Source organism: Heterocephalus glaber, unplaced genomic scaffold, assembly GCF_053883595.1.
Source record: "Heterocephalus glaber isolate CG9 unplaced genomic scaffold, H.glaber_assembly_v1.0 deba00001504, whole genome shotgun sequence".
Lineage (NCBI taxonomy): Eukaryota > Metazoa > Chordata > Mammalia > Rodentia > Bathyergidae > Heterocephalus > Heterocephalus glaber.
Genome location: NW_028258324.1, coordinates 27,121,035 through 27,135,115, shown reverse-complemented (window position 1 = coordinate 27,135,115; position 14,081 = coordinate 27,121,035). Strand labels below are relative to the sequence as shown.

Genomic DNA, 14,081 nt, shown 5'->3' with positions numbered 1-14,081 from the left:
AATAGGTATAAAAATGTATACAGCAATTTGACAATATTCATGGAATTCTAGGAGCACTGAAGAGCCATGGGAATGGTTCCATTGACTTTTTTTTAAACATCTTCCCATCCAAGTTTGAAACATTGATTGCCTTTTGAAAGTCATCAGTGGCTGTTATCTAGATCAGTACTTCTACTGGTTGCTTCCTATTCACTCCCTTTAGAGTTCCCTAGACTGTAAATTTCCATGAAGGCAAGGACCTTACTTATTTTGTGCATCTTTTTATCCAAGTCCTCACATACAGAGATTTCTAATACTTCTTTTTCTGAATAAATAAAGAGACCATATTCATAAGTTAATGAGGAGTTACTAAAAGAAATTATGTGAAGTAGTGATATAATCTTTCTTTTCCTTATTGGGCCATCTAGCAACATTAGGGTAGCAGTGGAGACATGGATCAAAGGGGACTGTAGTTAAAGAGGTGCTGTGGGAGGAGATGGCACTAATTCACGTAAGCAGTCATGAGGGTGATGGTGAGGACATCGTGTGGGGAAGTTGGTGCCCTTGATGGCTAAGAATGGGTGGTTGAGAGAGTGAGAGAAGTTGGGAATCAGTGTCTGAGTTCTAGTTTTGCAACACTGGTTAAAATAAAGCACATGGGAAGGGGAACAAGTTTTAGAGGTGGACTCACCTCTCAACACATGAGACTTTGGGAAGACATTTTTCTTATCTAAAACAAATACCATTCAATTATGAATGAATATTCATCTTTCCTAGAATATTGTTCTTTCCTCCTCTCCCTTACTCATCTGCTGGGGCCAACCTAACCATTAGGCACAGTGGGCCCAGTGTTGTGGGCTCACAACAGCTCAAGGAACATAGGAAAATGTTTTCATTTCTTTTAAAATCAGAAAAAAATGAACCTGCAAGTTGAAAGTATTTTCATATGTAAGAAATGTATATTCATCACTTCTTGGCCTTTTGGCTAAGATCAAGTGAAGAAATGTATATTCCTCTTTACTCCAATGCAGAAGTAAAATCCAATTTTTAACATCTTTTAATGAAGAGACTCATAAAGGTAAAAGCTTCTATGGCCCACAAAAGTTAGAATGTGGACCTGCTATTTCCTTCTCCTGAATTTTTCTCTTTCTATTATTTCTTCATCTTCATCTCCTCCTTGCCTTCTTCCCAACCCTTTATCATGGTTCCTATTATTCTTCTACCTCTAACATTTTCCATCCTATATCCTTATGACTCACTTGTAAAATGAAAAAAGAAAAACAAACTAGCATTTTCCTAGCTTTTCTTTCCTGTCTCAGCTTTTTAGTTCTTCAGGTCATCAGTTTTCAGCAGAAGACACATGATTCTTTTTGGATGGGAGACTCAGAATAGAAAGTTTGAGACCAACCTACTGAAACTGGGACCATGATTCCCATGCCACTCTGCATCTTCACACTGGGACACAGTGAGAAAGATGAATGTTAGTTAGGATTATGGTACCACCTTATTGTTCTGAGAGAGCTCCTGGAGAAAGAGAATGCCACTTTTTTTTTTTTTAAAGAAGCAATACTGAGTGTCATGTGTGTATTAATTCTTGGGCTCAAGCCAAGTTAATATGGAGGTGGGATGCCATTTATTATTTTGGGGTCCTATTGGGTAGGGATGTAGGCTGTTATTTTAGGTTAGTAAGAGGTAGGTTTGGCTTTTATTTATTTATTTATTTATTTGGTACTGGGGATTGAATTTAGGACCTTGTGTTTGCGAGGTAGGTGGCAGAACCACCGAGCTAAATCCCCAGCCTGGCTAATTTTAGATGATCAACTTTCCTACTATGAACTTTCCTTAAAAAACTAATTTTGAAATGTTATCATTTTTAGCTCATGCTTATGGAGAGCTTAATATTTGAAGTATTACTTGGTGCAAGGGGATTTCATGCCAGGTATTTTCTGAGTTTTATTGTTTTCCCACTTACTTGCCTGGGGCAGGATCCCTATTTCTTCTTAAATTTCATGAAGAAACAATTTCAAGAAAAAAGCATACAAACTCAAAACAAACCAATACTAAGCTCTCTCCTCCAATAACACTACTGGCCTCAGAAAGACATACGTAAAGTAAAAAATAAAGTGTCAAGTTTCTTGTTTCATGAATGCCTTGAATTTTAATGATTTCTTAAAGAAATTTAAAACAAAACCTTTTTATAAATAATGTACAGATCATTAAGACTGTAATCTTTAAACTCTATTATATAATATAGGCCTCTGATTCACCATAAAAATTTATACTGATTGCCCAGGATGGTTTCCAGATGTTTAGTCTTTCTGCATGTAATTAAATTTTGGTAAAAATTATAACTTATTCAGCTGCTTTTTAAAAAAAGAAGAATTCCCAACAGACACATGAAAGTGCTTTCCACTGAGACACCACCACCACCGCCATCGTAGGAGTTGTCCTTCTCATGACAGAAATCTTCTTCAAAAATCTGTCTGATTTAGCCAGGCTTGGTGGCACACGCCTGTAATCCCAGCACTTGGGAGGTTGAGGCAGAAGGATCACTGAGAGTTCAAGGCCAAACTTGGCTACATACTGAGTTCAAGGATAGCCTGAACTATATGGCAAGACCCTGTTTCAAAATAAAAAAAAATCTGTCTGACTTAAACTCATCTCTAATTTTAACCAGAGAAGAGAAAGTTGAGCTGAGGAATGTGATGGATCAATCACTCTAGGTCTATCATTTGGGAGGAAATTGTCACAGAATTTGCATGACACAATAGAAAACTGGTAAAAGTAAATTATTTGGTTTGTATTCACAGATGTGAAAGGAAATAGGAAAAAGATTACAGTGGGCAATAAAATTAAATCTTCAGGGAGAATCAATATATTATAGTAAAACAGGATATGAGCATTGTCTTCTTATGTGTTTGGAATTGAAATTATAAGTTTGTGAAAATATGTGCAATGTATCAAGTGGAATGTGACAGTGTAATGCACAGCAGCTGGAGAGGAGACAGATGCCACGTTGTGAATGAAGAAGGGAGCAGAAAGACAGTCACACATGAGAACAGCACAAAGATATACATCATGCAGAAATCATGAAGATCTTTTAATGAAGGGAGATGGTAAAATAATCAAATTCAGAGTAATAAAGCAGAGGGAGAACACTGAAAGGAAAGGAAGAAGGAGAAATAATTTGACAAGAGGGGAAGGATGAAGAGGTAAAGTGAGAGCATGCACTGATGGAATGGCTCTGTAATGACCTGTTTCTCATGAAAAATGCATTATCCTAGAAAGGAATGATTTTTCTCCTCCCTCACACTACTTTGATTTGTGTGTCTCCAACACATCAAACCCAGTGGGATGTAGCCAATGGATTCAGAGCTTCCAGAATGATCAATCAGTGACTACCATTCCAAAAGACACCAAATGCAGCATAAATAATTAAATACTGATGCAAGTCAACTAACATTTTTTGAGTGTGTACTCCCAGAATAATTCACTCTTTGGCATTCTGACAGAAGTTTAAGGTCTTAACAGAAAAGCAAAAACCCCAAATGAATCACTATGGTGATTTAGGGGGCGAGGGCCTCAAAAGGATAAATGTAGTTTAGCTCAGTAGTCGTTAGTCTTTCTCGGAATGACAGACATCTTTGGAAATCTAATGAAATCCTCAGACTTATGCCCAGGAACATACACATTTATTCGTACCAACAAAATTTTGCTTTCATCAGGAGGCTTATTGATCTCTTGAAGTTTAATTGTAGATTCTTAGTTTAAGATTTTGGAATGAGTGCTGAATTTAATATAGATGTGATTTTTAATGGTCACAGTTAAAAGGAATTATTGAAAATAATGAATTTAAAATTAGTAAAGAGTAGGGAATAGAAATCTTCCTTCTGTGAAATGTTTAATAAAACTACTTTCTAAATCCCCAAATGGAATGAGATTTTTATGTTTATTTATGTATTTATTTATATCTTGAAATAGTCCAGAAAAAATTGATTTATAAAAATGCATATAGTACAAAAAAACAAGGAGTCAGGCTGAAAAGAAAACATGGGTTAAAAAATCCAAGGACAAAAGTAAGCAGACCCTATAGGGTCATGGTACACATAAGTTACAGCTTTTTAACTTCCTGATAGCCACAGTTAAGAGAGAAGAAGGCTAAATTTAAAAAGTTATAACAATCCATAAAATAAAAATAAATCTAAATTTTGGGCTGTTGGCAGGGAACACTAGGTTTCAAATAACAGAAAACTCAACCAAGAATGGTTTACATGAGTTGGTGGTTATTTTTCTCACACAAGTAGGCAGGCGTTCAATCATGTCATCAGAGATGCAAGCCTTTTCTGTCTGTCTTATCTACTGTCTTTGGAGTGTTGTTTTCCATCACACTTGGAGATTCATTGCTTCACGTGAGCTGCTGTAACTCTTAGCATCACATATGTGGTCAAAGCAGGGAGAAGAGGTAAAAGAAGCCTAAAGGGCTCTTCTCCATCCTTATTTTTCATCAGGAAGCAATTGCCAGCCTAGAGGTTCCCCTACAGACTTCCTTTTATGTTTCATGGTCAGAATGGGATCATATGAACATCCCTAGCTACAAGAGGCTGGGAAAATAAATATCTGCCCTTTTGGCCTTTTTAGAGAAAAGGAGGCAAAGGATGATCTTGGGAATGGCTTTGGAATAGTGTCTTCCACACAGGATATGAATAGTTTTTTTCTTATGTTCACCACCTTTACTGCTCGTTGTTCTCAGAATGAGGGTACTGTGGGATACATCTGACTACACCCCAAACTTCAATGCCTACTGCAAATAGAGAAGTGACTTCCATCAGATGCCATGGAACTTCTGTTTCTTCTTTGTAGGCTGACGGCTTAGGCTAAGGAACCAATTTGGAGAAAGGAAATGACAGGAAAATAAAACAATACACCGAAGTATACAGCCCCATTATGATCTGATTTAATCCATACAGTAACATATGGGCATCGATGCCCTTGAACAACCCTTTTGTAAAATTATTTTTCTCAAGTGGATTCTGAATATGAACAGAGGATTAAAGGGTATACTTTTGTGCTAGAGCACAAAAGTCTACACTGCTGACATGAACAGACCAACCAGTGAGAGTAGAGTTATGGGCTGTTAATAAAAATGAGAAGCCTAACCAAGGCATATGCTTAATGAATGAACATTCAATGACTGTAGAGATAAACCCCAGGAAGTAATTATTCTTCCCATTATATTCTCCTAGAATGTGTTTCTATTTCAATAATGGCATGTACAGCCCATATCTTTGTAATTCTATCGATGGCCACTAGCCTACTCATTTTGTAGCCCCAGATCATGTTATCTTTTATATAACAGACTTAGGTATGATTTTAGAGATATTTAGAAAAAATATTTTTCATTAAACAGTGGGGGTAGCAGATGCTTAGGTAATATTTGGAGGGACAGTTGTGCACAAAAAATGCATAACAATTTCAACCTATTTTCAGTAGTAACTACCTACTTGAAATCAAGATATTAAACATTATTTGATCTCTCATACTTGAAAACTAGAATAGACTGAACACTAGGGGCCAGAGTCTTGAGGGAAGAAAGAATGGACTTTTGCTTGAAGAACCTATAAACTAGTTTAAGGTAAGGGCATATGAAAGAGGCCTGAGAAAGGAAACCTAAACATCTATAAACATTGTTGTCTTAATAAGGGGTAAAGCCTATGTTTGGAAGATAAGCGTACAACTTAATTATAATGCTTTTTTTAATTATAATGCTTAATTATAATGCTTCCAATTCTATGTTAAGGCATTTTGCTTTGACAAAAAGGACTAAGGTCTATGCCTTGTTTTAAAAGTAGAGGTGTTAATGAATGAAAAGAATTGGTAATGTAGTTTCCTTATGTGAAAATTTAAAATACACCTGGTCCCCATCATTTACAACCAAGCTACATCTTTTGTACTAATTGTTGGTTTAGATTAGAAACACAGAAACATAATTTACTAATTGTTGTTTTTATTGCTGTAGACATAAGGAAGCATGCCAATCTTATTTGTGGTTTGGTAACAAATGGAAAATAGTATGATACAAATTACCCACTTAATTGCAGCAATAATGGGAAAGGAAAATTGAACAAGACATGTAAGGGAAACAAAATAAGCTTATTTGTTGCAAAATGTTCAATAAGAGATGGAACATGTGTAATATAGGAAGAATGAAATTTCGGGCAAATAATGTCATATATTATATATTAAGAAACAGACTGATGGTACTTTTTTATTTCTAGTATTACATTATACATCCTTTGAGGGTAAAAACTATTTTCCAGTTTTACATTTATTCATTTAACACATACTATGACACTATTGGGAATCAAAAATAAAGAAGAAATAATCCTTTCTCCTCTGTGGTCTATGCTGTACTAGAAAAGAAATGATGTTTACACAAAAATCTGTAATAGAAGATAGATTGTTCTAAATTCCATGGCAGCAAAATAAAACAAATTCCTGGAATTCTGGATAAGGAATGATGATTTCTAGCTGTACTGCATCAGGAAAGACTTCATAGATGAGGTAACATCTGAGCTGGGTACTGAGAGAGCTGCAACACTTTGCCCCCAGGAGATAGAAGAGAAATGAAGGTGAGGCTAAAGTGCTGATGGCAGAAAGAGATGCCTGTGTAGAAAACAGGAAAACATTTGGTTTTCTTGGTCCATGAGGGCTCACTAAGTGGAGAAACAAAAGGTAATGTTTCAAACATGAGTTGAGGTCAGGTTCTGGAGAGTCTGTTAGGTTTCAATTAAGGCGCTTGAATTTTCTTCTGAACCATAGTCAGACGCATTATCCATTGCACCACTGGCTCACCCTTGAACTTTCTTTGACCAAAAAAACCCCAAAACAAAACAGAGTTATGATTTCTTTTGAGTATCTGATAGGCATTGAATATACAATATAGTTCTTCCAATGGGGATAAGTTCCAAGACCCATGGTGGATTCCTGAAACTACAGGTAGTACTGAGTCCTATGTACACTATACCTTTACACACATACACACACACACACACACACACACAGACACACACACGAGGATAAAGTTTAATGTATAAATAATTATGGAAGTAAGAGATTAACAACAATAACTGAAATAAAGTAGAATAATTATGACAATATAATAGAATAAAAGTTATTTTAAAATTATGAATTGCTTATTTTTGGGATTTTCCTCTTAATATTTTTAAGGTTTAATATTTAATATGGTTGACTACAAGTCCCTGAAACCAGGGAAAACAAAACCACAGGTAAAGGCAGACTATTGTATAGTTTTTGAATGGAGGAAGGGTCAGATGACCTGAATCATGCTATCATTCTGTACATGTACTGAGGTACATGTATCATTCTGGAAGTGTCTAACACACTGTTAACATATAATAATTGCATGACAGTAGTTTTTAAATGCCTACAGAAAAATCGTGAGCAGGAAAGCCACCTAAGAGACATTGAGAATGTCTGAAAACTTAGTGGGGACAAGCAAGAGAGGAGCCAAGTATTTTCTATTGCACCCAGGATTCATCTCCACCCTACCTACATACATCCCTATCACAACTACATTTCTCAGCCTCCCCTGTTATCAGGGTTTAGGTGCAGTCCCAGAAATGAGATACCTCCCATAAGATCTGGATGGTGAAATATTGGTAGAGGCCATTCTTATTTTCATGGCAGTGGTAGCTTTGGCAGAAATGTTTTTTGTAGCAGACAAACTCCACATTCCACTTCACATTCCACTAGTGTCCAGCTTCATGAATGTGGGGCAGCTTTGAGACTGGCAGCCATCTCTTGACCTCTGGGTACTGACAATGATTTCCTGATTTCTGGTTCACAGGTTCCTGGGTATAACCGCAAAACCCAGTAGCAGCATGATCTTTAACAGGGCTTCCTCACATTTCTCCCCCTCTTTTAATGATTATGCTGTACCCAATGTCCTGTGTTAAATTCCTATCTATTTTAGCTATCTAAAACAGTTTCTATTTTCTGCACTGAAACTTTACAGGAAAAGGCAACAAGAAGACTTGCATGGCAGAAGGAAAAGTCTCTCAAGGACAAGTCAACATGGTATTAAAAGAGTGATTCAAGTTGGAGGCTCTTTTGCTCTACAAAGGACATCAAAGTGTAGTCTATCCCAGGGTATTTCTTCTTCAGCCTTTCTCTCATTCACCTGAAAAAAAGAAATATTTTTCCCAGTTTACAAAAACTACATATATTCATTGTAGAAAACTTAGGAAATATGGACAATTATAAAGAACAAAATAAGAAGTACCTGTATATATGTCAAAGATAACTTCTCAAATTGGTAAGAATGATGTTGAACTTTTGAGTGAAAGAAAACTCAATATAAGAGTGGCAAGTTGGATGAACATTTCTTTCTCTCTCATATTAAAAAAATATTCAAGGGTAAGCAATCCAGGGATATGTTGGCTCCATGACCACCAGGAACTCAAGCTCCTTTTCTCTTCTAGTTTTGCTATCCTGACACATACTTCCTTGACCGAGATGATTGATCTAGCCCACTCTATCATGGTTACTTTCCAGCCAGTAGGAAGGGCAAGGGAAAAATAAGAGCATTCTCTTCTCTTTAAGGAGATCACATGATACATTTTTCTTTTTTTCTCTTTGTTCACAGGGGTTTATACCTATTTGAAGAAAAATCTAAGACATGCAATCTTTATTCTGGCAGCTGTGCACTTAGGGAAAAATTGGGCCTTCCATCCAAGGAAAGAAGATGAGGACAGACATTAGAGGACAGTCACAAATTTTAGTCACATGACTGTCACAAGCCAGTCCTCTGTCATAGAAGCTTGCTGTCTTTCTTTTCTTAACTTCTCAGGTTCCATTATTACTCCATTCCAAGTGATAATCTAGATTCTTCTGCTGATGTTATTTTTTGTCACTTTGATCTGTCCTCCTTTCCTGGAGTATTTTTTTTCCTGGAATACTTCTACTAGGATTACTTTATCTTTTAAAATCTTTATTAGCTGGGTGTCGTAGCACATATCTGTAACCTCAGCACTCTGTGAGGCTGAGGCAGGAGGATTATAAATTCAAGCCCAGCCTGGGAAATTTAGTGACTCAGCAAGACCTCACAATAAAATTTTTAAAAAGGGGTTAAAAAGAGTTCAGTGTGAAGGCCCTGGGTTTGATCCCCAGTACCACACTGAACAACAACAACAAAACACCCGTATCATTCCATTTTCTACCACTTGACTTTTCTTCTTTTATATTATTTGTCTACCTGAAAATGTAACACCCTACTGGGTCCCTCAGAACAACCCTGTATAGTGACCACTTGGAAAGCCACCTTGACTTGGGTTTTAGATCATTTTCTAAGATCTGCAAGAAGTATTGCTGTCAGTTCTCCTGACCCATCATTTTATCTTACCTTCTAAATGTCAAGTAATTCCTGAAAACATCTTCCTCAAAGCTTCTTAGAATTAACAGCAGATTTTGTGTACCTCAAAGGAAGGGTCAATCAGTATCCCTTCTTCTGTGCTTTATAGGGCTACAAATTATTTTCAGTATAATGCAAATTGTGTCTCTTCTGATTTTCTTTTTTTTTTTTTGTATTAAATTCTTTTATTGGCACATTGTAGGTATACAACACAATTACATTTCTCATTGGGAATTGTACCTTTACATAATGCATCTTGGTTCTTATTTTTTCCCCATTCCTAGCCCTCCCTTCACGCCCTCCACCCTTCCCTATTTACAAAGACTTTATTTCCATTTTTTCCATTTCTCATCATTTTTCCTTTCCCTTCTTTCCTTTCCCCTGCCCCTCCCACTACCCCTACCCCTTTGGACCTTTTATTCCTATTTTACATTATTGATTATTCATTCTAATATCTCTTCTGATTTTCAGCCTGAATTCTTTCTGAGTTATTTTGATTCTGTGAGTTTCTTCCAACTATGTTCTATTCCTACTTTTTCCACTATTACGTTACAAGCTTCTTGGAGACTGAGGTTCCCTTGACCACAGAAATATATGCAGAGATTTGATTAATGAATTCAGTAGATGAGTTTCTCTTTTAGGCTAAACAATACTCAATAAACATCTGACACTTTTCTTGAACCAATTGTAGCTCTTATCGACAATATTCTGGGCTTCCCAAAGCTTAAGGCTTTAAGATAGGACAAACAGTTGCCCTGTAATGCTGTCTCTCCCAGGAATTCAGTTCCTGGATGTGAGAGTTCCTTGCCTAAATAAGGTAGGAATGATTTTTTAAGGACATTAAGGATCACTCAAATACAGTTCAGGGTCTAATTTCTGTGACAACAATTGGACAAGGAAAGGAATCTTCTGGACCTTTATTAGTTAACAATATTCTAGGTTAGGCTGCTGTTACAACATTCAAATCTTAGTGACTAAACCAAAAAGATTGATTTGCTCATGCTACTCATCCTTTATGGATTGGAGGGAGAACACTGACATTTTGGAATCCCCATACTGGGGGTACCCATTTCAGGGAAGAAAGAGTGTGCTTGAGGATCTCGAATCAGTAATTTAATATTTCATCCAGGAGGAGACCACATCACTTCTATTTGTTGGTTAGAACCAGAAAGTACAATCTACCTCATGTTTGAAAGGAGAGATAACTGGAAATATTAGAGAACAGCACTAATGACCTCCACAAAACCTACAAGAAGTCTAGCCAGCTGCGGTGATTAACATTCACAAGCCAGTATTTGACCCAGACTAACTTGAGATAATTGCAATGGGCATTTCTAAATCTCTTTTTGTTTCCATCAAAGGAAATCACTTTCATCATTTTGCTCCTAATTACTCTGTATCTCTTTTAAATTGTTCCTGCTTCAAAGTACAGTCAGTAAAATATTCTGAGAGCTCTGGTATAAATCCCAGGCCTGCTTCCTTGCTAACATCTTCACCTCCGCACTGGGGCTGTCCTTGAGTGTGTGCCCTGCCTCCTTCAGCAACTCCAGGCACCCCCTCTTCCCCTCTCCCATCACCCAGGGAGCCACTTGCAAGCATCTCTGTTTCCTTGGATGGCAGCAATACACAAGGGCACCTCATTGTTGGAAGGGAGCTGCCTCCTGCCTGCCAACGCAGACATACAAAGCAATATAGGCAAGACTTCACATCAAAGGAAACCCTGCCTGGGCTTGCCAAGAGCAGGCTGCCTCTGTGTCTCTCCCTTCTGCCTTGTTAGTATTCTTAGGGCCCAAGGGGCCGATGGTAGTCCCTGCCAGGCTACCCCATTTATCCAGCCTTCTGTTCTCTGACACCTGAAGCTCAGGGTGCTCCCGAGTCTGTGCTCAACCACTTGAACACAGCAGAATGCCAAGTGTTTAAAATGTTAGGTGATTAGAAATGAAAAGCCATGAAAAATATTTACTCTGTGAATTCTATTTGAGTAAGAGAACAGAATACTTTATTTGTTCCATGCAACAACACACTGAAAGAAATTTCTGCCTGAGGCCTCAAAGGAGAAAAAAAAAAAAAAAAGCCCATGAAGGAAAATTTCCCTACTGAGGAAGGCAGGGTGCCCCATAAGCAGAGCATGGGGAGCACCAGAACCAATGCTGAGATGGAGATGAGCTTCCTGGGAATTTGGATCCAGTGGGAGGAGGGCTGTGCAAGACTGGAAACCCAGAGAAACTGCAAGTTCTACTTTAGAATCAACATAAGAATTCAAACTCTGTAGCTTTAAAGAAAAGAAAAATTCTGTGTTTTACAAGGAACATGAGAAAAAATGGAAAAAGGGGGCTGACAGGAATGAAGAGGATAGAAGCTTTACTTTAGAAAACAGGTAAGGCCTTCTTTTCTGCATGCTCAAGAACTCTTCCAGAAAGATACAGTTATTTTCAAAATACAATGAAAGTTAAAAAATTTTAATGTCAAATATTTTGAGAGTTGGGAGAACTTAGACATAGTCTTTTTCCAAATTTTTTTTAAGTTAAGGCTTGAGAATGACAAGGGTTTTTGTTTGTTTGTTTATTTGTTTTGCTTTGTCTTCACAGTAACACAGCTGGTGGTTGGGGGGAAGCCATTGCTGGAACCCTGAGCTTTTGAATCTCAAGGATGGGTTGTTAAGTCACAGTGTGGTGTAATGGTGCTACCTGTAGTATGTGATCAGAGCACAGAGATCTACAACTTCATCAAGCACAGTGTTTTTAACATGGTGACTTCAACCCTTTGACTAAGATCTTCCACTGTAGCCAACCCAACTGTGCTGTTCCAACAGCTTCCCAGAATGGTAGTAATTAGAGAAGAAAAGAAAAAAAATGGATAGGGCCCAGAGAAAATGTCAAATTGCTAGTGGTGGGTAGAGGTGGAGATAATGCATTTATATAACTTAACCACTTTCTGAGCACTTCATGTGACCACAAGTTCTTAACCTGAAGTCCATGGTGAGAATTCAAGAATTCAATATGCGAAGACAATTGCATCTTTTACTAAATTCTCACTGAAATGCTGTGTTGCCTTCATTAGAAATGTAGGCAATGGCCCAGGATGGTGTTTCCAGAACTTGGACTTTGTCACTGCTAGAAATAAATATTTTCATTACTTGAAATATCTTTATCTTTGCAATGATGATGATAACTTTTTGATCTGCCACTAGATTTTGTTATATAGTTGTTAATAAATAAGCACATAAATTACCATGCTACAGATTTTATAAGTGTTTTGTTAACAATATTAATATAATTGTATTCTTTTATAGTTCTATGTATTTTATTTTAAGCAGTTAAAGGCATTATTCTGGGAAGTGCTCTGTAGATTTGACCCAACTGTCAACAGGGTCTCTGACATGTGAGGGGTGAACAAGTGTCAGGTTGCTGATGAATTCCCATGTCACTAGGCACTGTGTCCCTGCCCCATACCCTGTGGACTCAGAATGACAGAAATGATCACTTGTCATTCTGGTTTGGAGAGCTGCCAATGTCTCTTGCCACAGTCTGCTTTTAATTCCAGAGTACGTCAGCCTTTGAAAGTTGGCATGACTATATTACAAAATATGGCAGAAAAGAATCCATTGTTTGGCATTATTATTAAAATGAAGGTTGTTAGGGAGCTTGTGATATTTATGTTAAGAGAGTTGTCTTCACACTTCCTGTGGAAGTTGATTTTTCTCAGGGATATGGCACTCTAAGTCCACTCTAAGGGAAATCAGGATTTTCATAGTTAAGTTGCCATGGTCAATAAATGTTCAGACTTATTTTTAAGCAAAGAAAAAGAAGTTTTAAAATATGAAAGCATTGTTTTCCCACTTTTCAAATAAGCCAAGGAATTTAAAGATAATCCTCAGGATTGGTAGGATGTCATGAAATAGTTATTTTCATGAGCTGCCCCTGAAACCGGGACTTGGGACAGCTTTGTAGATGGTGACTTTGGCTGTAGGTTTTAAAGTCCTTTTCACCCCATAATTCCACTGCTAGGAATTTATCCTATAGACAGAATTATAAGGATATCACTTCAAGGATATTCTTCAAAACATTATTTGCAACAACAGTTAGAAACAACATGAATGCCAACAATATGTAAAGGTTGGTTGTATAAATTTTGCCCCTCTGTAGGAGGAACAATTATGTGTCTGATTAAAAAAAATTATGAAAATATGTAATGATAGGAAAATATATAAGTGTAATGTTAGACTTAAAATGCAGGACGTAAAACTGCATGTTTAAAATCATCTTGTTTTTTAGTTGAAAAATACTTGTTACATTTCTTTGTAATTTTACTTATATATGTATAGAATATGTATTTAAAAACTGGAAAGAAATGTATCAAAGTGTTAGTATTGGCAGTCTTTGGGCAGTGATATTTTAATGGTTTTCGTTTATTTCTTTATACCTATTTTCATCTTTTGACATTAGATGGGCAGTGAGACATTGTTTTTTACAAGATGAGCTGTTGCCACAAGAGCTAATGTCTGTTTACAGGGCCTTCTTGTTGCTCCAGTCAAGTCTGTTTTGCTGGTTGCTACTGAGTGTTATTTTTTTCCTAACCTTTGCTCTCTTTCCCCACCATTGGCTTCCAGATGTCTGAGTTAACCAAGTGTGGGGCACTCTAGCTTGAACAGAAAATTCAGAAACTTCACCAA

The 14,081-nt window shown here is 37.0% G+C and overlaps 1 long non-coding RNA gene across 1 annotated transcript in view; it reads left to right on the top strand.

The window, feature by feature from the left end:
- Positions 1–14,081, top strand: part of LOC101696527 (uncharacterized) — an 88,305-nt gene that overhangs the window by 9,299 nt on the left and 64,925 nt on the right. Inside the window, exon 2 of the long non-coding RNA XR_204713.4 lies at positions 8,015–11,786. This is a non-coding gene — a long non-coding RNA (uncharacterized LOC101696527). The remainder of the gene's footprint in view (positions 1–8,014; positions 11,787–14,081) is intronic.